The sequence below is a fragment of the Ranitomeya variabilis genome, chromosome 3 (assembly GCF_051348905.1).
Source record: "Ranitomeya variabilis isolate aRanVar5 chromosome 3, aRanVar5.hap1, whole genome shotgun sequence".
NCBI lineage: Eukaryota > Metazoa > Chordata > Amphibia > Anura > Dendrobatidae > Ranitomeya > Ranitomeya variabilis.
The window spans coordinates 97,943,047-97,967,337 of record NC_135234.1 but is presented as its reverse complement, the minus strand read 5'-3'; the positions used below and the strand labels follow the sequence as shown (position 1 = coordinate 97,967,337).

The 24,291-nt window shown below is 44.8% G+C and overlaps 1 protein-coding gene across 1 annotated transcript in view; it reads left to right on the top strand.

The window, feature by feature from the left end:
* Positions 1-4,589: 4,589 nt before the first annotated feature.
* PAFAH1B1 (platelet activating factor acetylhydrolase 1b regulatory subunit 1) overlaps positions 4,590-24,291 on the top strand; it is a 115,911-nt gene continuing 96,209 nt past the window's right edge. Inside the window, exon 1 of the mRNA XM_077294408.1 lies at positions 4,590-4,912. The gene's annotated coding sequence lies outside the window, so the exon portion shown is untranslated. The remainder of the gene's footprint in view (positions 4,913-24,291) is intronic.

The following is a 24,291-nucleotide window of genomic DNA, read 5'->3' as shown; positions in this document are numbered from 1 at the left end:
CTTCATGCTTCCCTCTACCGACAAGTTTTTTGGAGATGGAAATTTCATTCTCCAGCAAGACTTGGCACCTGTCCACAATGGCAAAAGTACCAATACCTGGTTTACAAACAACAGTATCACTGTGCTTGATTGGGCAGCAAACTCGCCTGACCTTAACCCCATAGAGAATCTATGGGGTATTGTCAAGAGGAAGATGAGAGGCACCAGACCCAACAATGCAGATGAGCTGAGGGCTGCTATCAGAGCAACCTGGGCTTCCATAACACCTCAGCAGTGCCACAGGCTGATCGCCTCCATGCCACGCCGCATTGATGCAGTAATAGATGCAAAAGGAGCCCTGACCAATTACTGAGTGCATTTACTGAATATACATTTCAGTAGGCCAACATTTCAGATTTTAAAATCATTTTTCAAGCTAGTGTTATAAAGTATTCTAATTTACTGAGATAATGACTTCTGTGTTTTCATTACCTGTAAGCCATAATCATCAACATTAACAGAAATAAACACTTCAAATAGATCATTCTGTTTGTAATGACTCTATATATGACATTCACATTTTGTACTGAAGAACAGAAATAAAGTCATTTTTTGATGATATTCTAGTTTTGTGAGAAGCGCCTGTATAGGGATATGCAGGTCTTTGAAAGTCATCCTTTGCCACCTTTCCGTTTCTGGATTTCCATGAAATCAGCATTGTTCTACATAAACAAATGAGGCGTTAAAGGGAACCTGTCACCCCCCCAGGCGTTTGTTACGAAGGCTATTTTCACACTTGCGTCGTATGACGTACGTCGCAATGCGTCGTTTTGGAGAAAAAACGCATCCTGCAAAGTTGCCCGCAGGGCCACACATCGCATCCGTCGTGCGACAGATGCGTCGTGTTTTGGCGGACCGTCAGCACAAAAAAAAGTTTTGCGTTGAAAAACTGCATCCGCTGCCCCCGTTGTGCATTTATTTCACAACGTCCGTCGGTACGTCGGGCCGACGCATGGCGACGGCCCCGTACCGACGGAAGTGTGAAAGTAGCCTAAAAGAGCCACCTTGTGCAGCACTAATGCTGCATTTGGACAGGGTTGCTCTTTTAGTTATGCTCCTTGCACACGCTGAAATAAACGCTTATAAAATGTGCCCCCTCATACCGTGATATCGCCAGGGAGGTGGGACTTTCCTTCCTAATCAGACGCCCCACAGCCATCATTCATACCCCCTTGGCGCCGCCTCCTCAGCGTTGTTTGAATCTGTCTCAGAGCCTGCGCTGTTATATTATCCCTTGGGCATGCGCAGTTTGCGCTGCCCGTCTTCTAACATCATTTGATGTCAGGCTGACTGCGCCTGTGCGGTCGCGCTGCCCGAGATCTCGCCCCGCAGTGTCTTCTGATTTATTCTCACTGTGGGGCTGGGATTCCTGGGCATGTGCAGTGCATATCTTCGCCTCTCACTCCCCTCCTTCTTCAGACTGTACGGCGTCAGCTGATCCCTAATCGCCGTGCCACATCAAATGATGTCAGAAGACGGGAAGAGCTAACTGCGCATGCCCAAGGGATAACATAACAGCGCAGGCTCCGGGACAGATTCAAACAAAGCTGAGGAGGCACCCGGCGCCAAGGGGGTATGAACTATGGCTGTGCTGCGTCTGATTAGGAAGGAAAGTCCCGCCTCCCTGGCGATTTCACGGTATGAGGGGGTACATTTTATAAGTGTTTATTTCAGCGTGTGCAAGGAGCATAACTAAAAGAGCCACCTTGTCCAAATGCAGCATTAGTGCTGCACAAGGTGGCTCTTCTAGTTACAAACGCCTGGGGAGGGGTGACAGGTTCCTTTTAAGTGCTCTGGGCGATAAAGAGCACTTCCCCTACCTCTGTCTCCAAAGGTTGCTTACCGACCCAGCACCAGCCTTTTTAGCTTGATTGATCGTTCAGTGTCTGTGTGATATCAGAGACAAGGAATCCAACAATGAGCTATTAATCAAGCTGAGGACATTAATCTTCTGCGGCGAAACAACCTTGAGAGGCAATGACTCAAGAAGAACTCTGTCACGCCAGGAGCACGGAATGCTTCATTTTCATGAGGATTAAAATTATTATTTCCTGGGCGTGCAGCAACAGATAGAAGATATTAAGGTGCTGATGGAATTAGCTTTCAACGACCTGAATGCTCATATATGTGGTTTTGAGTGAATGGAGGGGGGGAGGGGTGATCGTATTGACAGATTCCCTTTAATATTATTAAATTTTGCTGCCACTGCAAGTGTAGTGAGGACATTCCGAATTTGGCTGTACCCAGGGTGACTGCACTAGATGTACGGTTGTTGCCAGAACTCAACCAATAGAGGTGATGGAGTTTCCGCCAAGTCCTCATCGCTGCCTCTGTATACTTTGCCGCTACACACGGTCCTGAGGCACTCTGCCTGCTTACAGCTCTTCCTGTACCTCTTATTTGTGCTACAAGCACTGACCTACAGTTGCCAAAACTCATATACTTGTACAAAGGGACGACCTTCCATCACCAGTCGGGAAGGGAACTAGTCCATGTATAGATCTTATTGACCTGATCAGACTGCAACTGGGAAAAGGCGTCAAAAAGAATGAGTGCTCTGTGCTGAAGACACGAGATTGGTAACCGGCCCACCAGCTGGGATCGTACGGTGTTTTTAGACGTGCCAATTTAGGGCCCAGTGCACCATTAACTACACACAAGATGGTCGGTGCTCATCTAATGGCCTCTTACACAGGCAACGAACAACTGGTTAGCACATTATCTATTAGGGTACGTGCACCATTGCTTTACACTTGACAAGTCTCATAAAATCTTCCCAGAAAAAGGGAAAACCTCCTGGACTCATGGAAAGGGCAGATCTCCTGGGAACTGCGGACGCTTCCAAGGCAGCGCAGTGTGAAAAAAAGGCCGGAGATGTGAAAAAGTGCGAAGGGATGACGAGGGAAACATTTCCAGATGAGCTTTGCTGTGTTGTCCTCAGTTTGCCCTTCTTTGCTAAGAACATAGTTGCCAGCTTTCAGGCAATCTAAATGTATTTTATTAATTTAAATGAATGATGTGATAGATCCAACAGCAACTAAATTACTGAAATGTCTCTGGTGGTCTGACCCTGACGCAAGGATTTTCCAATATTGCTGGTTAATGGAGAGCACTGTTCAGCTCTGCTATTGTCTTAGTTTTGTGGCTAGTATGTCTGCAGCACACCCCATGCGTCTGCTCCTCCCAACATGTTTCGCCACTGTACTGGCTTCATCAGTGGCACAAGGGTTTGTAATGGTTTTACACATAAATGTAAATGAGAGAATTTGTAGGTAAAATTACTAGAGATGAGTGAATCACTGATGCGTCAGAACCCGGGCTGTGGAGTCAGTAAGCCAAACCTGACTCCTCAATTTCCCCAAACCCACAGCACTGGTCACTACTGAGCAAGAGCAGAAAGTGCAGCACAGATTCATCTCAACTACAACCCCACAGTATTGGTCACTACTGAGCATGTGCAGAAAGTGCAGCAGTCATCTCATCTACGACCCCACAGTATTGGTCACTACTGAGCACGTGCAGAAAGTGCAGCACAGATTCATCTCATCTAAAAGCCAAGGTCCTAGGATCAGGAACAGAACAGACATTTATAGGACATTTCAGAACTTTCCGTAATTATTATGAAAACATTTACATCACATCCTGCATTATACCCAATGTATTATACATTTTTGGAGTCGGTCCATTTTATACTGACTCCACCAAAATGGACTCTGACTCCACAGCCCTGGTTACTACGGTCTGACTAATCAGAAGGGCTGCTGGACACACAGGCCGGTAGGTTGGGGGCGGTGTGCAGGGCTCTGACTACTGACGTAACCGCAGGACCGAGGCGCAGCAAATTGATTAGCTGAACCCAGTGTCAGCCTGAAGAACATTGGGCCCACCGCAGGATTTCATTCTGAGGGCCCACCTTTCTCCCCCACTGAAGAGCCCCTTAGCAACTGCAAGGTCTGCCCTTTGAAGTCTCCTGACACGGAAGCCAGGGTCCCCCGAGGATTCTCCGGTTCTCTGGTGGGCCAGTCCAACCCTGGCTGAGCCCTGACATGCCACTTTGTACCGACAGGGCGACACCTCGGTATATGTTACCCCCATACACAGCGGACTGAGGGGTGTGGCCGACACCCTACCGTGTATGTGGGCGCCCCCTACTGGTTGCTCACACAGGTCCGATTTCTGACTGCAGATTGTTCCATACATTGTTCCTACATGGAGTTAGCAGTCCCCTCACTCTCCAGTGCTGCAGCCCCTAATTATCCCATTATCGCTGCAGATTACTGGTCTCCCATTGTACATCGGTCGCACATAAACAACCGCCCTCCGCTCATCTAGTCTCAACCTTGCAGCCAGTCACCACCGCGCATGCGCCTTCCCCCTTCTCTGCGTCACTGCCATTGTCATCCCTCCCTCCTCAGGCTTCTCTCCCGCCGTCCACGCCTAGACAGCAGCAGCCTGTAGCGCGCCTGCGCGGCCCGCCAGCCCCGCCCTTTCTCCCCCTTCCCTTGGAGCCGGCCGGTCGCTCCCTCCTCCCCTACAGCGGTTGATATGACGTCACCGCGCTGCTGAGCTCCGTTTCGTTGACAGCGCGGCGGCGGCTGCCCTAAGTGCCCGGCGGAAGGGACAGTGAGGAGAGGAGGCGCAGGACACCGGCTCGGGCGCTGTATCGCCTGAGGGAAGGACGGAGCTGCACCCCCGGCTGGCGCCTCGTGCCCTGCCCATTCTCGCCGTTGTCCCCTCACATCTGCTCGGGCTGTTACCCGAGGCCGCGGCCCCCACCCGCCCCCTCACCCGCCCCTCTGAGGACCCTTCCTGAGGAGGAGTCCGTGGCCCGGGAGAGGCCGTCACTCGCCGCCGCACTCGGATGACTCCCCCGGTAAGTGGCCGCCACCGCCCGTGTGCCGTGTATTGTCCCCGGGGAGGACGGAGGCGGCGGCCGGGCCTGCTCCTGCCGATGTGGCCGCCGCCGCCTCCTCCTCCCTCCTTCATCTTCTTCTCTCCTCTCAAAATGGCGGACAGCCGTTACTGCCTCCACTCCGCAGGGGGCTGCTGGGAAGGGGCCGGGGGGCTGTGGCCGGGGTGTGGAGCCGTGTGAGCCGCCACATCCGCAGTGTGCAGCGCAGTGTGCAGCAGGGCCGGCTGTGTGCGGACGATGGGGGTTGTGCTCCATCCTGCCGGCAATAGTGTGGCATATGGGAGCCGCGGCCCCTGTGTACTGCGCCGCCCTCTGTGCAGGCGCCATAGCCCTCCCACCATGGCTTGTGCCGGCTCTGCAGTGACCTTACTGGATGACGGATCCCTCCCAGATCTGGTGCAGGTGTCTGACGTGAGGCCTGGAGCCTGTGACCAGCCAGAGTGACAGGATGGGGGGATCGGGCACAGGACCCCCACCCATGTGCTGAGCACCCATCGGGGTCTGGCAGGGTGGCGTGCAGTGATCCGCAGAGATGGCTGACTCATGGCTAGGTGTGTGCGGCCGAGCACTCCTCGCTTTATAGCATGGGGAGGGATGATGCTATGAATGTACCAGGGATTGCCAGCCACATATTTAGGGACCGAGGCGACCCCCCCCCCCCACATATTTAGGGACGAGGCGATCCCCCCCCCCCCCACATCTTGTATTTAGGAGTGCTCCTGTCCTGCTGCAGGTGGAGGACAGAAGGGAAGCTGTGTGTGGGGTAGCAGGGGTGGATGCTGTGCACAGACTGGGTGGAGTGAGGCGGCTGCTGTCAGCCATGACATGAGCCCAGTGCATCCATGTCACTTGTTCAGAGGTGTGAGATGAGCTGCACCTACACAGTTACGGGGGGCACTTATTTTTTGCGTGTTGCACTATACACTTGTTGAGTGTTGACATTTGGCGATTCCGGTGTGTGCCTCCATCCCGGCCCTTGCTGGATGTTTTGTGGACGGACTTTCCGTGAACTTTGCAGTTAGTTCTAGTTCTCGATTCCGCTGTGTGATGTGGAGATAGCCTTCCCGGTGTCCTGTGGACTTTACGATGCAGCGTGCGTTGTCTGTACAAAGGTGGCATTCTCTGGTGTCACTGCATCTTATTGTGCCATGCCTGAGTGATGGACCAGTGCAAGTCTGGGCTCTGCAGCACCATGTGACAATGACATCTTCTCCACATCCTATTGTTGCCGCTTCATTTTGGAATTCTTGTGCTTTTTTTCCTTCTTTGTTTTACCCTCTTGTAATGTTTTGGATCTAGCGTGGCTTTTTTGCGGCTGTAACATCTGTCTAGTGCCCACTTGCCTCATTCTTTGTCTTATTGCTTGCCACTCCTACAATGCAGTGCTGGTCGGAGGCTCTGAAACTTCTCCATTGCATCATTTGTTAACACATCATCAGGGAAATTGATTTGTTTAAGGTTTTTTCTTTTTTGTGTTTCTTTTATGTCGTATTTGGATTTTGGACTGTGATTTTTTTTTTTCTTTCCCAGACACAAAGGAAGTTTGACACCTGCTGTAGGCATGTGTTGTGTGATGTTATGCCTTGGAGTTGGCTTTGTTTAGCCAGTCTTCTGCAGATCATCTGAGCCCACGGGTATCTAGTAATATATCTGACATTTCTATTATGTGAGATATGCACCTTTTCACCAGTGGTTAGGTTGTTGTTTTTCTTCATTCACTAGTGTCTATTTGTTTTTCACATTTTGGTCAATTAAGATTTTTCTGATTTTTGTGATGCTATTAGATGACTTTTTTTATTTTTTTTTATTTTTTGTTAACGTTATACGTAATGTATGTGTACATTTTATTTTGTCCATTTTCTGGTCTGTTAGCTTCTGTATCAAGTAAATAAACAAGTGAAAAAAGCAAAAACAACCTTCAATGACTCGTTGTCCGTGCACATCGTAGCCCTTGTGGCCACTTATCTGTCCATGTGACTGCTTACACTGTTGCCTTTTGTCCATTCACGTGTGTACGTAGATCACAAATTCACAATGTGTCTGCTGAGGACCCACTTGCAGCCCAGCACATCCACCTCTTCAGGCCCATGAATGGGCAGCATGGTGGCTCAGTGGTTAGCACTGTAAGCCTTGCAGCACTGTGGTCCTGGGTTCAAATCCCACGAAGGACAACATCTGCAAGGTGTTTGTATGTTCTCCCCGTGTTTGTGTGGGCTTCCTCCGGTTTCATCCCACACTCCAAAGACATACTGATAGGGAATCTAGATTGTGAACCCCAATGGGGATTCCGATAATCTATATAAAGCGCTGCGGAATTAATGGCGCTCTATAAGTGACTAAAAAAACATGATAGTTGAACTACATTTGATGAAACCTTCATCCACAAAATACTTAAATGTCTTTGATTTTGATTGGTTGTCTGGTATTCTTAGGGAAACTTCAAGACGTGCTATAATAATGATTAATTGCATGCCTTGTTGGTTCTTCAGTGGTGTCCCATCCATTGTTCACATGACCGCTGCAGCCAGTCAGTGACCTCTTGGCCTAGTGCTGGACTCCTGTGATTTTGTGAATGGTGGATGAGACCTTGTCACTGCAGGAGTGGGTACAGACCCCAAAACACACGTGTGTGAAACCATCCAAAGGCATGGGTCGTATAAAGCGGTCAACTACCGGGTGGCCAAATTGATGCTTTGATGCAGGCGTATCATAAAAATAGTACAAGCTGTGAGCAATGCCAGAAATGGTAGAATTAGAAATTCACTACAAAACGCTTGTTTGTTAATGGCCATACCGTTGTGAATTTCTAACACAGGTAAAAGCTTCAGCGACTTTTATGAAGCTACTGCGTGGTTGTTGTGCTCCAGACGCTTTAGTGGAGCTCAGACGAACTGTATATTCAGTGTTGCAAATATCAGACTGTGGGGACATAACCCACTGACAAGTGCAGTCTTGACTAGAGATGAGCGAATTTGCTCGGGTCAGGGCTTATTCAGAAAGCTATAGCGCTTACCGAATAAGCTGCAGAGGGAACCCGGCTTCCGGGAGCGCTTCGGCTGATCAGCTGTCCGGTGCCGCAGGTGTTGCAGCTGTGTGACAGTCACGACACATGCATGGAGAACCCAACACACAGGCTCTCCATGCATGTGTTGTGACTGTCGCGCAGCCGGACAGCTGATCAGCCGGAGCGATCCAGGAAGCCAGGTTCCCTTTGCAGCTTATTCGGTAAGCGCTGTAGCTTGCCTAATAAGACCTGACCAAATCAAATTTGCTCATCTCTAATCATGACGCCAAGTAGCCAGTTTATTTATATATTTTTAGGACTAATTCCAGAAGAACAGCAGTTTTTTAGCAAAAGTCATCTTAAATTTATATTTTATGGGAAATTCGCTTACTCTATAAAACGCTTGTTTATTACTTTTAAAAACGTTCTCAACAGGCCTATGGGACTGATGTCTTTGGTCCAATTTGCTGCCAGCATCTCCAACCAGGCTCTTCTTTGACTGTTCCATCAGAGAGAGTTATGTGACTGCTGCCGCCATGACATTCAGCCAAATTGCACAACCTTTCTTTTGCTCAGAATGTCAAAGCTGCAGGCGATCAGTGGTCTCTGACTGACATGTAAAGCCACTCTCCAGAAAACAAAGCCTAAGGTGTGTGCCGTAGCAGAATGGAGCAGAGATATTGGTCGGTATTAGTGATGAGCGAACATGCTCATATAACGCGTTCAGGCTGTGCTCGGGTGTTATCCGAGTATCTTGGGCGTGCTTGGATAATATGTTCAAGTCCCTGCAGCTGCATGATTCGTGGCTGTTACAGCCACAAAACGGGCAATCACCGCATATGTTGTGGCTGTATAACAGCCGAGCATGGCCTGACCACGTTATCTGAACACGTTCGCTCTTCACTAGTTGGTTTGTTTCTTTGTTGTTTTTTTTTTTTGTAGTACCCCTGTTCATTTGGGAAGGCTTTTAAAAGCTGACAACCCCTCTTAGTCTTAATAATAATAATAATAATAATAATAATTTTATTTATATAGCGCCAACATATTCCGCAGCGCTTTACAACTTATAGAGGGGACTTATACAGACAACAGACATTACAGCATAACAGAAATCACAGTTCAAAACAGATACCAGGAGGAATGAGGGCCCTGCTGCTCGCAAGCTTACAATCTATGAGGAAAAGGGGAGACACAAGAGGTGGATGGTAACAATTGCTTTAGTTATTTGGACCAGCCATAGTGTAAGGCTCGGGTGTTCATGTAAAGCTGCATGAACCAGTTATCAGCCTAAGTATGTAACAGTACAGACACAGAGGCTATTAACTGCATAAAGTGTATGAGAACATGATGGAGGAACGTGATTATGTTGTTGTTTTTTATTAATAGGCCACACAGGGATATTTAGGTTAATGGGTTGAGGCGGTAGGCCAATCTGAACAAATGAGTTTTTAGTGCACGCTTAAAACTGTGGGGATTGGGGATTAATCGTATTAACCTAGGTAGTGCATTCCAAAGAATCGGCGCCGCACGTGTAAAGTCTTGGAGACGGGAGTGGGAGGTTCTGATTATTGAGGATGCTAACCTGAGGTCATTAGCAGAGCGGAGGGCACGGGTAGGTTGGTAGACTGAGACCAGAGAGGAGATGTAGGGTGGTGCTGAGCCATGGAGTGCTTTGTGGATGAGGGTAGTAGTTTTGTACTGGATTCTGGATTGGATGGGTAGCCAGTGTAATGACTGGCACAAGGTAGAGGCATCGGTGTAACGGTTGGCGAGGAATATGATCCTGGCAGCAGCATTCAGAACAGATTGGAGCGGGGAGAGTCTGGTAAAAGGTAGGCCAATTAGTAGAGAGTTACAATAGTCCAGACGAGAATGAATAAGTGAGACAGTAAGAGTTTTTGCAGAGTCGAAAGTAAGAAAAGGGCGAATTCTGGAAATGTTTTTGAGATGCAGATAAGAAGAGCGAGCCAGTGATCGGATGTGGGGGGTGAATGAAAGCTCGGAATCAAGGATGACTCCAAGGCAGCGGGCATGTTGCTTTGGAGTAATGGTGGAACCGCACACAGAGATGGCAATGTCGGGCAAAGGTAGGTTTGTAGAGGGAGAGAACACGAGGAGTTCAGTTTTTGACAGGTTCAGTTTCAGATAGAGGGAGGACATGATGTTAGAGACAGCGGTAAGACAATCACTGGTGTTTTCTAAAAAGGTCGGCGTGATAACAGGAGAAGAGGTATATAATTGGGTGTCGTCAGCATAGAGATGGTACTGGAAACCAAATCTACTGATTGTTTGTCCAATAGGGGCAGTATACAAAGAGAAGAGGAGGGGGCTTAGGACTGATCCTTGAGGAACCCCAACAGTAAGGGGAAGGTGAGAGGAGGAGGAACCAGCAAAACAAACAGTGAAGGATCGGCCAGAGAGATAGGAGGAGAACCAAGAGAGAACGGTGTCCTTGAGGCCGATGGAGCGGAGCATAGTGAGGAGGAGCTGATGATCCACAGTGTCTTATTATTTTATTATCGGATGTAAACTTATTTTTCCCCTCTTTTCATTTAGCGCAATAATTGGCTTACCAGCTTTACTTTGCAGTACATCGATCAGTATAAAATTTTGGAATGGGTTTGATGCAGTTCCTACAATTTTCTTTTTTTTTTTTTCCTCCAGTTCACCAACTCCTGATGGGAACCGACGCATATAATATGTTATGCAATACAAGTATATTATGTCATATCTTTATTTTGGAGCTGTAGTTGCTACACTTGTACTGAACCACAGCTCTAGGAGATGGGTGGTGTTTTAATGGAAGCTCCCTGAACAGCGCCTGTATACAGCATTCATTAAGGGCTTAAAGGGCATTGACAGCTATTATCCTGCCATATTGGACTCAAAGACTTACTGTAGCTTCCTAAGAAAGGCCTCCTTCAGAACTGTTAAAACACTGACAGTTATTATTTGGTGTTTGGTCTTATATCCTGGTTTCTTCAGTGATTTTTCACTGATTGGAGGATGAGGAACGGCAAAGCTTCTCCTATCATTAGTCTAAGTTCACAAGCGTTTAAAAATAGTTTACTTTCTTCCATCTCCATTGTCATCCATAAGACATCCATTTTTGTAAATGTGAGTTAATAAACCATTTTCTGTCTTTATGAATCAGAATGGATCTGATTTTTATTTACTTTATTTTTTCACACAACAAAAGTAATCAGAACAGCTCCATTAAATAACCTTGGTCCAAGTTCTTGTGTGATTTCTCATCAACAGCACTCAGAAAGAAAATAGTCATGTGACCTTGTCCTCACAAAGTTGATCAGACAGCGCAGGGATTGTACATGGATGCCATTTGTGTGCAGTCCACAATTTTCATGGACCCATAGACTTGTATGGGTAATTCTGTTTTGTGGCTCAGATCGAAACATGTCTATGTATTTTTTTTGCTGACTACTCAGTCTGCTAAAAGAATCACAGACGTGTTCACAGTCCCATATACTATGTGTACATGTTCGATCTGTGAAGAACTATGTAAAAAAAGTGCATGACTCAGATGTCTGAATGAGGCCTAAAGAACAATCTGTTTTACAACTGGAAAATCTCCTTAGCCGCAGGTCCATCAAGTAAAGATTCCGGTCATGCTACCAAAATCCTATGTTGTTTTAGTTTCCTTTTCATATACAGTATACCTATGATTCAGACTCCATATCATTTTTGTGATTCCGATAGTGACCACGTAACCCTATCTCTGTTCTTTCCCTAGTTTGTTCTCCCTTGTGGCCCGCTAGTCTGTCTAGGAGGAGTTAAAAGTAGTGGGTCATTGCTTTTCACCTATTTTTCATCAGTGCCATAATCATTGAACAGCGACAGGGTCAAGAACGTTCTGATGCCCGCCACCTCACCCCCTGCCCTACACGGAATTGGCGTGGCAACCGGCAGCTTTGTGCCTCAACCATGCCATCTTTTTATGCCCACAAATCCCATCCACAGTCAGGGCTTCATAGAAGATCGCTATTTTAAGTATATACTGCAATCAGACTCAAGTTATAGTTCGATGGAGGGCTGAAATAGAGATGGGAAAATTTAAATTAAAAAATATAAGAATTTGAATCTTTCCTCCCACTCCCCCACTTGAAAATTTAATAAAATAATTCAAATGTTTTAATAAAAAGGCCAATCTATTAAAATATTATGTTTATTAACCCGTACCGTGAACAAGCGCAAAAAGTCAGTGCTACAGAAGTGCCCAGTTTCAGTCACTGACGCTCCTACTCTCCCCACACACAAAATGTAATAACAATATAAAGTGATCAAAGCGTCATATACGTCCCAAAATGGTATCAATAAAACAGTTCACCCCTGAAAAACAATCCTTTGCAAAGGTCCATCAACAGAAAATGTTGTGCGTTTCAGAGAATGGCAAGAAATTTTTTTTTCTCAACAGTTACTAGTTTTCATTTTTTTATCCACTAAAATATAAAAGAAAAACTCAACATGTTTGGTGTCACTCTTTTCCCAAGAGCCATCATTCACATTTTTCTGTAGATCTTGCTGTAATGAAGTCTTCATTTTTTGTAGGATAAATTGTAGTTTTCAATAACTCCATTCAGCTTACCAGATCATGTACAATTACGGCGATACCAAACTTCTGTTAAGAGTGTGTATAGAAAAAAGGGTAAAGCCAAACCTCCGACTTTCAATTTCCCTGACTCCTGAATCCACAGCACTGCCTCTCTACTGAGCATGTGCATAAAGTGCAGCTCAGATTCATCTCAACTAAAAGCCCAGGTCCTTAGATTGGGTACAGAACATACATTTATAGGACATTTCATAACTTTCCCAAATTTTTATGAAAATATTTACAGCACATCCTGTACTGAACTACTGTGCCCAATTTTTTACATAGTTTACTCCACCGCCTTGCATGCCCAATTGGTTCAAGGGAAAATTTACATATTTATTTTTTTTGGGAAAGGGGCACAGTATAAAAAAAATCCTGTTCTAAAGTCAGTGGTGCAGAGCCCATTGGAGGAGGTAACTAACGTATATACTCGTGTATAAGCCAAGTTTTTCAGAACATTTCTTGTGTGCTCAAAACGCCTCCGTTGGCTTATATATGAGTCAATTGTCCCTGAAGCCGGCGGGAGAGGGGGAGCAGCGGGTCACAGAGGCAGGAGCTCTTCCCGTGCCGAGCGATCGTTTGGCCCCACTCATTAAGGTAATGCATATGCATGTATCTCCACTCCCATAGGCGTGGAGTGCATTTTCATTACCTTAATGAGTGGGGCCACGTAATTGCTCGGCCGGAAGACAGCTGCTGGCGCTGAATTAAAGGAGATGCAGTGCCACCGAAGGCATGCAGGCAGGTAAATACGATGTTTTTTTTGTTTGTTTTTTTTTTTAACAGGAATCATGCATACAGGGTCGGGGGAGCCATGCATACCCGGCTTATAATAGTCAATAATTTTGTGGCAAAATTAGGTGCGTCGGCTTGTACTCGTGTCGGCTTATACTCAAGTATATATGGTGTTTAAATTAAAGAGGACCTTTCACTAGAATTTGTAATCATCTTGACCTGAAATATCATGTTACCAGGTAATTTTTAAAGCACAATAAGCATTGTAATAGCAAACCCCCAACACAATGACATTATTTCCCTCCCTTCCACTATTTCACCCAACTTGGATGGGTTTTCAGTATATTATGTGGTATAAGGCATGGTGTCATGCAAAATAACAACTTGTCCAACAATAATCAAGACATCACAAGGCTGTATTGATGTAAAAAATTAAATTAAAGGGGTTTTCCCAACTCCAAGATCCTATTCCAATATGCAGTAGGTGTAGTAATATTAGCAAATATTTCCAATTAGCAAATCAGAAATGTAGTCTAGTTTTTCTATGTCTCTTTCCTGATATGCAGGTATGGGACCTTAGGTATCCATGGTTATGTTCACTAATGAAGTAGCAGTTAGCTAGTTGTTAGTGGCCATAACCATGGATACCTAAGGTCCTGCAGTGCCTGCAGGTGAGGAAAGAGACATAGCGAATCAGAAAAAACTATACTACATTTCTAATTGGAAATATTTGCTAATATTATTACACCTACTACATATTGGAATAGGAATATTCCAGGCAGCGTCCTCCCCAGAGCCTGGAAGGGTCATTCCATATCAAGTGATCCAAATATGAATATTTTTTTTTTACCTGACGTCTTTAAATTTTTATTTTTTTATTTTTATGATGTACAACTTTAGTTAATTACAAATTAAAAGTTTTGAATTTTTTTCTACATTTACCGTATATACTCGAGTATAAGCCGACCCGAGTATAAGCCGACCCCCCTAATTTTGCCACAAAAAACTGGGAAAACTTATTGACTCGAGTATAAGCCTAGGGTGGAAAATGCAGCAGCTACCGGTGAATTTCAAAAATAAAAATAGATGCTCCATACCGTTCATTATGGCCCCATAGCTGTGCCATATAGTGCTCTGCACCGTTCATAATTGCCCCATAGCTGTGCCATATAGTGCTCTGCACCATTATTGTCCCATAGCTGTGCCATATAGTGCTCTGCACCATTATTGCCCCATAGCTGTGCCATATAGTGCTCTGCACCATTCATTATTGCCCCATAGCTGTGCCATATAGTGCTCTGCACCATTATTGCCCCATAGCTGTGCCATACAGTGCTCTGCACCATTATTGCCCCATAGCTGTGCCATATAGTGCTCTGCACCGTCCATTATTGCCCCATAGCTGTGCCATATAGTGCTCTGCACCATTATTGCCCCATAGCTGTGCCATATAGTGCTCTGCACCATTATTGCCCCATAGCTGTGCCATAGTGCTCTGCACCGTCCATTATTGCCCCATAGCTGTGCCATATAGTGCTCTGCACCATTATTGCCCCATAGCTGTGCCATACAGTGCTCTGCACCATTATTGCCCCATAGCTGTGCCATACAGTGCTCTGCACCGTCCATTATTGCCCCATAGCTGTGCCATACAGTGCTCTGCACCGTCCATTATTGCCCCATAGCTGTGCCATACAGTGCTCTGCACCGTCCATTATTGCCCCATAGCTGTGCCATACAGTGCTCTGCACCATTATTGCCCCATAGCTGTGCTGCTGCAATAAAAATAATAAAACACATACTCACCTCTCTTGCTTGCAGCTCCTCGGCGCCATCTTCCCGGCGCCTCTCCGCACTGACTGATCAGGCAGAGGGCGGCGCGCACACTATATGCGTCATCGCGCCCTCTGACCTGCACAGTCAGTGCAGAGAGATGCCGGGAAGATGGAGACAGCGCCCGGCGTGTAGAACGAGGACAGGTGAATATGTCATACTTACCTGCTCCCGGCGTCCCTGGCTCCTTCTCCCGGACAGCTGGTCTCCGGGTGCCGCAGCCTCTTCCTCTGTCAGCGGTCACCGGCACCGCTGATTAGAGAAATGAATTATGCGTCTCCGCCCCTATGGGAGGTGGAGCCGCCTATTCATTTCTCTAATGAGCAGTCCCACGTGACCGCTCAGGGGAAGAGGCTGCGGCACCCGGAGACCGTGGGACGGGCAGGGGAGCGACAGGATCGCCGGGACTAGGTAAGTATGCCTCAGCGCCCTCTCCCCCTCACCCGCCGACCCCACCGCCGACCGTGACTCGAGTATAAGCCGAGGGGGCACTTTCAGCCCAAAAATTTGGGCTGAAAATCTCAGCTTATACTCGAGTATATACGGTAGTTAATTTTTTACAGACTTCTAAAGTTTTGAAAGCGCAAATTTTGGCCTGGTATGGCTTCACATTTTTTATCATATCTCGGGCTAGAATGAAGATATAGAGGTGGGAGAGGCATCATTTTTCCCAGAACGGTACCGGCTTTCATTTGATATGTCACAAGACTATGCTTCTTTATATTTTGTTTTGGAGAAATCAAATTCAAAATTTTGATGCACAATTGTGAAAAAAAACGTATGTTTTAAAATTTGTGAAAACATGCATGTGTGTTACTTGTGTTCTTGTTTATATTTGTACAGGGATTCGACTTGGGACCGATCAAATTTTTTTTTTTTTTTTTTTTTTTTTTAAGCCTTGAATCACCTGATTTTATGTTTGTGAGTTTCTTCCCTTTTTCGTTTCAAATTACAACTTATTGAATTCAACATTTATATGCAACAATAAAGAAACACAAAAATCAAATACCGACGTGCCAGAATAAATACATCTTAATCATCATAACACAACTTGCTCATCATTTTCAACCTGAATGCATTGAACAAAAACCAAAAGAAAAAAGGTTATCATATCCTCAAGTGTGATTTTCTAAATACAGTGTCATCCTAATTATATGTTAAAAACCAGATTATAAGAACCAATATTTTTACCACCTATTTATACATAACGATTTTTTTTCTATTATATCACAAAACATGTCATTTATGAAGTGTTTAAGAATAGTACAGTAGTTAAATCCTTGTTCTATAAAATATTAACTAGTCAAACAATAGTACGTATTTAAACTGGCCTTTTATCATCAATGTGTCCCTTCTAGTGGGTGAAATGTAATCTTGTCCATGGCAATGGCCATTTCCTTTTGTGTCAGAGTATGCACGGCCTGTCATGGTGGTCAGCTCCACCTGAGTTAATATCTGATTTTTGTTCACTTTTAAAATGCCTGCTTTTCTTGGATACACAAAGGATGGCGCTGGACCAGAAGGTGCAAAAAAGTCACTACTTTTTCATTTTCACAATCTTTGGAGAGTACATTAGTCAGCGCCAATCATATTCACAGGTCACATAACCAGTTATGTCATCCATTGCCAATCTTGTGCCGCCTTCTACCACTTCATGGACTTCACTGTCTTTGCTGAATGAAAAAATCCTTGTTTTTATTTCTGTTTCACTACATGGGATGACAGTCCGGTATTGCAGAGTCCCTTTGATGGGTTCTGCTTCCTGTAACCAATGTTTTCACAAACTCTCGTCCCCTTCGTAGTCCTAGTTTGTACAATACATGAACTGGATGTTAAGAATATTTTTCTCACTTCATTTGAACAGTTGCCTGGGTGTTAAGATTTGGTGTGAATCTGGCCTCTGGAGGCTCGAGCTGCCGGCCTGTCATCTGCTCTGCATTCACTGTCTACCCCTGTTCATTCTCAGCCCTAAGGCTAGGGTCACATTGCGTTAGGGCAATCCGTTTAGCGCATACGCTAGCGGATTGCGCTAATGCAATGTCCCAAAAGGGATCGCGTTTGGCGATCCCGCTAGCGCAGATGCCTGAAGCAGCGTTCGAGGTCCGTTCGAAAATAACGGGACATCGCTAGTGACCCGTTAGCACATTGCGGTAAGTGGGTGCGCTAACGGACCCGTTACATAGCGTTAATTGGGACAATTGCGCCATGTAACGGAGTCCGCTAGCGGACACCTATTAACGCAATGTGAACCTAGCCTAACAAAGCTTTCTCTGTCCGCTCCTGCTTCTAAGCTGTAACATAATAAAATAATACAGTAATATCTAAAAATCATGTATTTTTGGGTAAATATAGACCCCACACTTTTAGACCACAGGCTGAACAGATCTGAAATCAAGATTTTCGATCTGACACTGTAATAGTTTTATTTTTTAAAATATGATCCCATCACTTTCCCACCTTGTATTTTGGTACAGATGTGGCTAGGAGCTTAGCAGACACATGTGCAGTTTTTGAAATTTTTAAATTAAACTTTATTTTGGAAATGCGTATTGCGTTTGCGTTCACATGGGTAAAATATTATCAAAGATACTCTTGTGACAAATCTGGTGAAAGCCTGTACCGTTTTGAGTAGAATGGTGTTTATGTTGTTTATCTTTTTTCTAGCCTGAGTTATGAGGAGAAATGCAAAGGCAGGCAACACCGAAATTCGCACTTTTTACGAACTTTGAAAATCAATTAAAAAAACAAACAAATATCTAGAACTTTTTTTCTTCACATTTTGCTTTCTCTGACACACTATTACCAAATAACAATATCTCAAAATAATTAAAAATAGAGGTAAAAATCATTGATTCACTTGACATGGAATGACCCGGAAGAGGTAATTTAAGTCATAAAAGGTCTATCAACAACAATACATCTGATATGAGACATAAAGGAAAGGCTTTTTTCAGCAGTCTATCACCTGTATGCCCATATTAATAGTTTAGATAGGTCAAATATGGTGACACTCCCTTTTAATTAAGAAAGGTTATGTCTCTCTGATTTTGTAGTTGATACACAGTAGCAAGACATTCTTTACATATAACCTCTTAAAGGGATGTCAGCGGTGATTTCCTGCTCAGCATATGTCAGTTGCTCCTTAGCAACAGGCTGCAAGCTTACACTTGGTTAGTAACAAGTGTTTTTTTTTATCTGTTGCTAAGGAAAGTATAGTTGCTTTGAATGCCTGTGTAAGACCCTTTTCACACCAGTTTTTGACATCCGTCACAATCCTTTGGCTCGACAGATCCGTCCGATTGTGAAAAATTGATGCGACGGATCAGTTTTTTGGACAGATCCTACTAGCTGATTTGGCTAATTGGATCAGAGCATGCTCAGTTAAAAAAACAAACAAAAAAAACCAGAAACCGTTGCCGGATTGCCATCATTTGACGGAATCGGCGCCATAGGCTTCAATTCTAGCAAACGACGGACGGCGACGGGGTCGTCGCCATCCGTTTTTTCAATGTACACAAAAACGTTACTTTGTCCATTGTCTCCGGCCACCGGACAAACTATTTTTGATGGATCCGGCGAACGACGGATGAATCGTGAGGCAATCTGTCGCTAATACAAGTCTATGAGAAAAAAAACTGATCCGGCGGCATCAGTGGCCAGATCTGTTTTTTTTTGTTTGTTTTTTTTCCCAAAATTCGACAGATTGCAACTGATGGCAAAAAACTGATGTGTGAAAGGAGCCTAACACTGGATTCATCCAAAGTCTAAGGCTGCCATCACACTAGCAGTATTTGGTCCGTATTTTACATCCGTATTTGCAAGCCAAAACCAGGAGTGGGTGATAAATGCAGAAGTGGTGCATATGTTCCTATTATACTTTTCCTCTAATTGTTCCACTCCTGGTTTTGGCTTACAAATACTGATGTAAAATACTGGCCAAATACTGCTAGTGTGACGGCAGCCTAAGGGTATGTCCACACATTCAGTATTAGGCAGCGCTTTAAACGCAGCACATGTCCAATGCGTCTAAAGCGCTGCTGACTTTTGAACGCATGTGATTCTGCAGGTGTTCATTGAACGGTGCGGAAACACTGCGCCCAATACATTGTACGCAAGATAAATAGACATGCTGCGGTCTGGAAAGACGCACCGCATGTCTGTCTCAGCAGGGAAGTCGCGGGTGCTGGTGCATGCATAGTGAGCATGGGATTTCTTGAAATCCCTTCCACTATGCTGTAACATTTGGACGCTGCGTATGTATGCAGCGTCCAACTCGCAGCGTTTACTGGCCGTGGGAACATACCCAAAGATGTGTTTGCTGTACCCGTGGTAATCTATCTAGTATTTGTAAAAAGAAAATGTTAACAATTTCCTAAGTGAAAATATTGTAATGTGAATGTGCCCCAACTTGGCACTATGACGTGTGTTCACGCCACATGGCACTGTTTAATCTACTTAAGCCACATAAAAATGTCTTGGATAAAATTGAACAATGACACACTGATCACAACTGTTTTAAGGAATTTTTGTATATACTTTTCTTACAATGCCATCTTTGACTTGTCTTCAGGGTTATTGCATGCTTAGTTACAGGTGTGTTGTGTGCTGTATTGGTAGTAATTTGCTCTGAAGAGTGACTGGCACAAGAATTCATACAGTGAAGTGTAGATTTCGGCCTTGAGGCTTTCCTTGGCAAAATTGAATGTATACCGCCAGCTACATTTTAGAAGTTGTGGTCTCTGACACTTCTACTTAAAGGGAATCTGTCACTAGAAAAAATGCTAACCTGCAGATATGGAGTTAATCTGCAGGTTAATAGCGTTATTAAGGCTTCTTTCACACTTCCATCTTCCAAATCTGCACAGGCTCCGTCAAGACGTTGAAATGACGGATCCTGTGCAGATTGTGGAAAACGTGTGCACTGGGCCCGTCTTACTGATAGACCCGTTGAGGCTATGTGCACCTGTTGTGTATGCTTTTTTGCAGTGGTTTTCCACTGCGAAAACGCATACACAATACAAACCAGGTTAAAAAAAATAAAAAATCGCAGTATTCTCACCTACCGGCGTTCCCGCGCAGCGATGCTCCCGGCAGCTAGCGTTCCTAGTAATACATTGCGAGAAGTCGCAATGTATTACTAGGAAGTAATGCTAGCTGCCGGGAGCATCGGTGACGCTACGCGGGAACACCGGTAGGTGAGAATATTGTGAATTATTATTTTTTTTTTTTTCATTATTTTTAACATTAAATCTTGTTACTATTGATGCTGCATAGGCAGCATCAATAGTAAAAAGAGAAAGAGAGTGAGAGAGAATTTCCCTGACTGGAAATTCTTCCACGCATGCTCAGTTTGAAAAGACGGGACCCGTCGCTGGATTCCTGCTTTTCAGTCAGCGACGCATCCTGCGCCCATAGGCTTCCATTGTAGCCCGTGACGGGCAGCTCAGGATGTGTCGCTGACCGATTTTCTGACGTGCAGAAAAAACTTTCCTCTGAATGTTTTCTCTGCCCGACGGACCGTTTTATTACGCAGGATCCAGTGCACGACGGATGAAACGGATGGCCATCCGTCACAATCCGTCGCTAATACAAGTCTATGAGAAAATGCAGGATCCTGCGAATTTTTTTGCAGGATCCGGCATTCTCAAAAATTGATGGATTGTGACGGGAGCTGAAAGACAGAAATGTGAAAGAGGCCTAACCTGACTGGTGCCTGCACTTAGTGCCCCATTGCCATAAGGACTGAAAATCTCAGAGCAAATAGTCAAATTATGAAAACGCAGGTTAGGATTCGTTCACATGAGCGTTTAACGTCACTGAGTGCTATTTGATGTTTTATCTGATCGTTTTCTCCTGCTAATTCAGAATGGGAAATTGCAGCATTCTGCAAGTGGCTCCAGAGTTTGTATCATGTGCACTCATACAAGTCTATGGGTGTGTGTCAAACATTGGACTGTACTCGGACGTCATCCCAGTGCAGTCCTACATCTGTGAACACCGATAATGGAGAAATTAAAGAAGTTGTCCACTACTTGGACAACTTCTCATATCCCTTGTTGTTGTGACGTGTTTCGCTGGTGTTGCTGTCCCCGCCTCCTGTCAAAATGAGCAGGAAGATTAAGGCTACTTTCACACTAGCGTAATTTGCAATACGTCGCAATGCGTCGTTCAGGAGAAAAAACGCATCCTGCAAAGTTGTCTGAAGGATGCCTTTTTTCCCCATAGACTTACATTGCCACACGTCGCAGCCGTCGTGTTTTGGCGGCACAAGTTACATGTAACGTTTTTTTGTGCGCCGAGACCGCCATTTTTGACCGCACATGCGCGGCCGAAACTCCGCCCCCTCCTCCCCGGACTTTGCAATGGGGCAGCGGAAGCGTCGTAAGACTGCTTCCCGCTGCCCACGGTGGGCATTTATTTCACAGCATGCGTCGGTACGTCCGCCCGATGCACTGCGACGGGCCCTTACCGACGCTAGTATGAAAGCTGCCTAAGTCAGAGATCAGCTGTGGCCCGGACTTCCTCTTAATGTTCAGTTTGTCCAAAGGCGAGGACTGATGCTGACGCTGATTGGGTGCTAGTGTCGTGTGTCCTGACAGCAGCATCGGAGCCCAGAGACCAAGAGTATAGGCTTTATTTTCTTTTTAAGGTGGCCAAACTTTTGGATCATGAAGGGGTTGTCCTAGTAGTGGAATCTGATCACACTCCTGACACTTCTCAAACTCGTGATAGGTAGTGCCGAGTGTCGGCAAAATTGATCCAATTTTTTCGTATGAGGGAATTATCACTCTTGTGACCCTGGCCTTATGCTGAAACGTCTCTCACAAAACTAAGTATATCTACTCAGCTCCACAAGTTCTATAGCATGGTGCATGTAGATCGGACTGCAATTTCCTGGTGACAGTCCAATGTTCAGTCTGATTGGATCAGCGCTTCCATATGCAATGCATAGCGATCAAGTTTACCTAGTATTAGGGTACGTTCACACAGGACTTTTTTGCTGCTTTTTTTTATGCTAATTTTCAGCTGCTTTTTACAGTACCAGTAAAGCCTATGAGATTTCAGAAATCTCATGCACACACGTTGGTTTTTTGTTTGATCAGTTTTTTCTGCTTTGCTGCTTTTTTTGGACATAGGGCATGTCACTTCTTTCAGCGTTTTTGCAGCGTTTTTGCAGCGTTTTTTCACCCATTGACTTGAATGGGTGATGAAAAAAACGCTGCAAAAACGCTGAAAAAACGCATGTAGCATTATTTGCTGCTTTTTTTGTGCAGAAAATCATGGCCAGCAGGAAGGGATCTCACAGCCAAGAGCTTAGGGGTGTGGTTAGTGAGGTGTGAAGAGCCATTGTGAGCCATTGTGAGGTGTGAAGAGCCATTGTGAGGTGTCCTGATTGTGATCTATTGTGAGGGAGTTCCTGGTAGTGAGGTGTGAAGAGCCATTGTGAGCCATTGTCAGGTGTGAAGAGCCATTGTGAGGTGTCCTGATTGTGATCTATTGTGAGGGAGTTCCTGGTAGTGAGGTGTGAAGAGCCATTGTGAGCCATTGTGAGGTGTGAAGAGCCATTGTGAGGTGTCCTGATTGTGATCTATTGTGAGGGAGTTCCTGGTAGTAAGGTGTAAAGAGCCATTATGAGGTGTCCTAGCAGCTGAAAATTGGCATAAAAAAAAGCAGCAAAAATCTGCAGCAAAAAAGTCCTGTGTGAACATACCCAAAAAACGCACCAAAAACGCACCAAAAAAACGCACCTAAATTAGCATAAAAAAAAGCAGCAAAAAAAAGCAGCAAAAAAGTCCTGTGTGAACGTACCCTTACCGTTTCCCCACTCATTCAGTTCTGTACGTCTTATTCCAGTGTATTTCAAATCCAGCATTATAGTGGACAAACTGTTGGTTTCTTAAAGGGGCTGTCTGTTACCATAAGCTGTCTGCATCTAGCTTTCTTTAAAAATTAAGCATTTTTCTATTTGACACTTTAAAATAAAAAAAAGTGTGCCTCCTGTTCTTGAACTGTACTGGCCCTTCCATTCTGGTTTCAGCACCTGTTATTGCTTATATGCATGGCATGGAGTGCTGTAAAACTTTACTTAAAAATGAAAGTACAACTAAAATTATAAAAACAATGCATATTCTTGCACATATACCCTATAAACAACACCATAACCTTAACCCCTTAATGACCCCAGCTTTTTTCGGTTTTTCGTTTTTGGCTCCCCTTCTTCCCAGAGCCATAACTTTTTTTATTTTTGGCCATGTGAGGGCTTATTTTTTGTGGGACTAGTTGTACTTTTGAGCAACATCATTGGTTTTAGCATGTTGTGAAAACAGGAAAAAAAAATTCCAAGTGCGGTGAAATTGCAAAAAAAAAGTCCAATCCCACACTTGTTTTTTGTTTGGCTTTTTTGCTATGTTCACCAAATGCTAAAACTGACCTGCCATTATGATTCTCCAGGTCATTACGAGTACATAGACACCAAATATGTCTGGGTTATTTTTTATCTAAGTGGTAAAAAAAATTCCAAACTTTGCTAAAATAAAAATTCAATTTTCCAATATCCATAGCGTCTCCATTTTTCGTGATCTGGGGTTGGGTGAGGGCTTATTTTTTGCGTGCCGAGCTGATGTTTTTAATGATATCATTTTGGTTGAGATACGATCTTTTGATGGCCCGTTATTGCATTTGAATGCAATGTTGCGGCGACCAAAAAAAGTAATTCTGGCGTTTTGAATTTTTTTTTCTCGCTATGCTGTTTAGTGATTAGGTTAATCCTTTCGTTGCTGGATTGGGCAATTCTGAACACGGCGATACCAAATGTGTACTTTTTTTTTTTGAAGTTTATTTTGAATGGGGCAAAAGGGGGTGATGTAAACTTTTTTTTTTTTTTTCATATTTTAATTTTTTTTTTTTTTTTTTTACTTTTGCCATGCTACAATAGCTAGAAGCTAGCATAGCCTGATCGGCTCTGCTACATAGGAGCGAAGCATAGATCGCTCCTATGTAGCTAAATTAGAGCATTGCTATGAGCGCCGACCACAGGGTGGCGCTCACAGCAATCCGGCATCAACAACCATAGAGGTCTTCACTAGACATCTGGTTGTCATGCTGACACATCGCTGACCCCCGATCACGTGACGGGGGTCAGCAATGCGTGCATTTCCG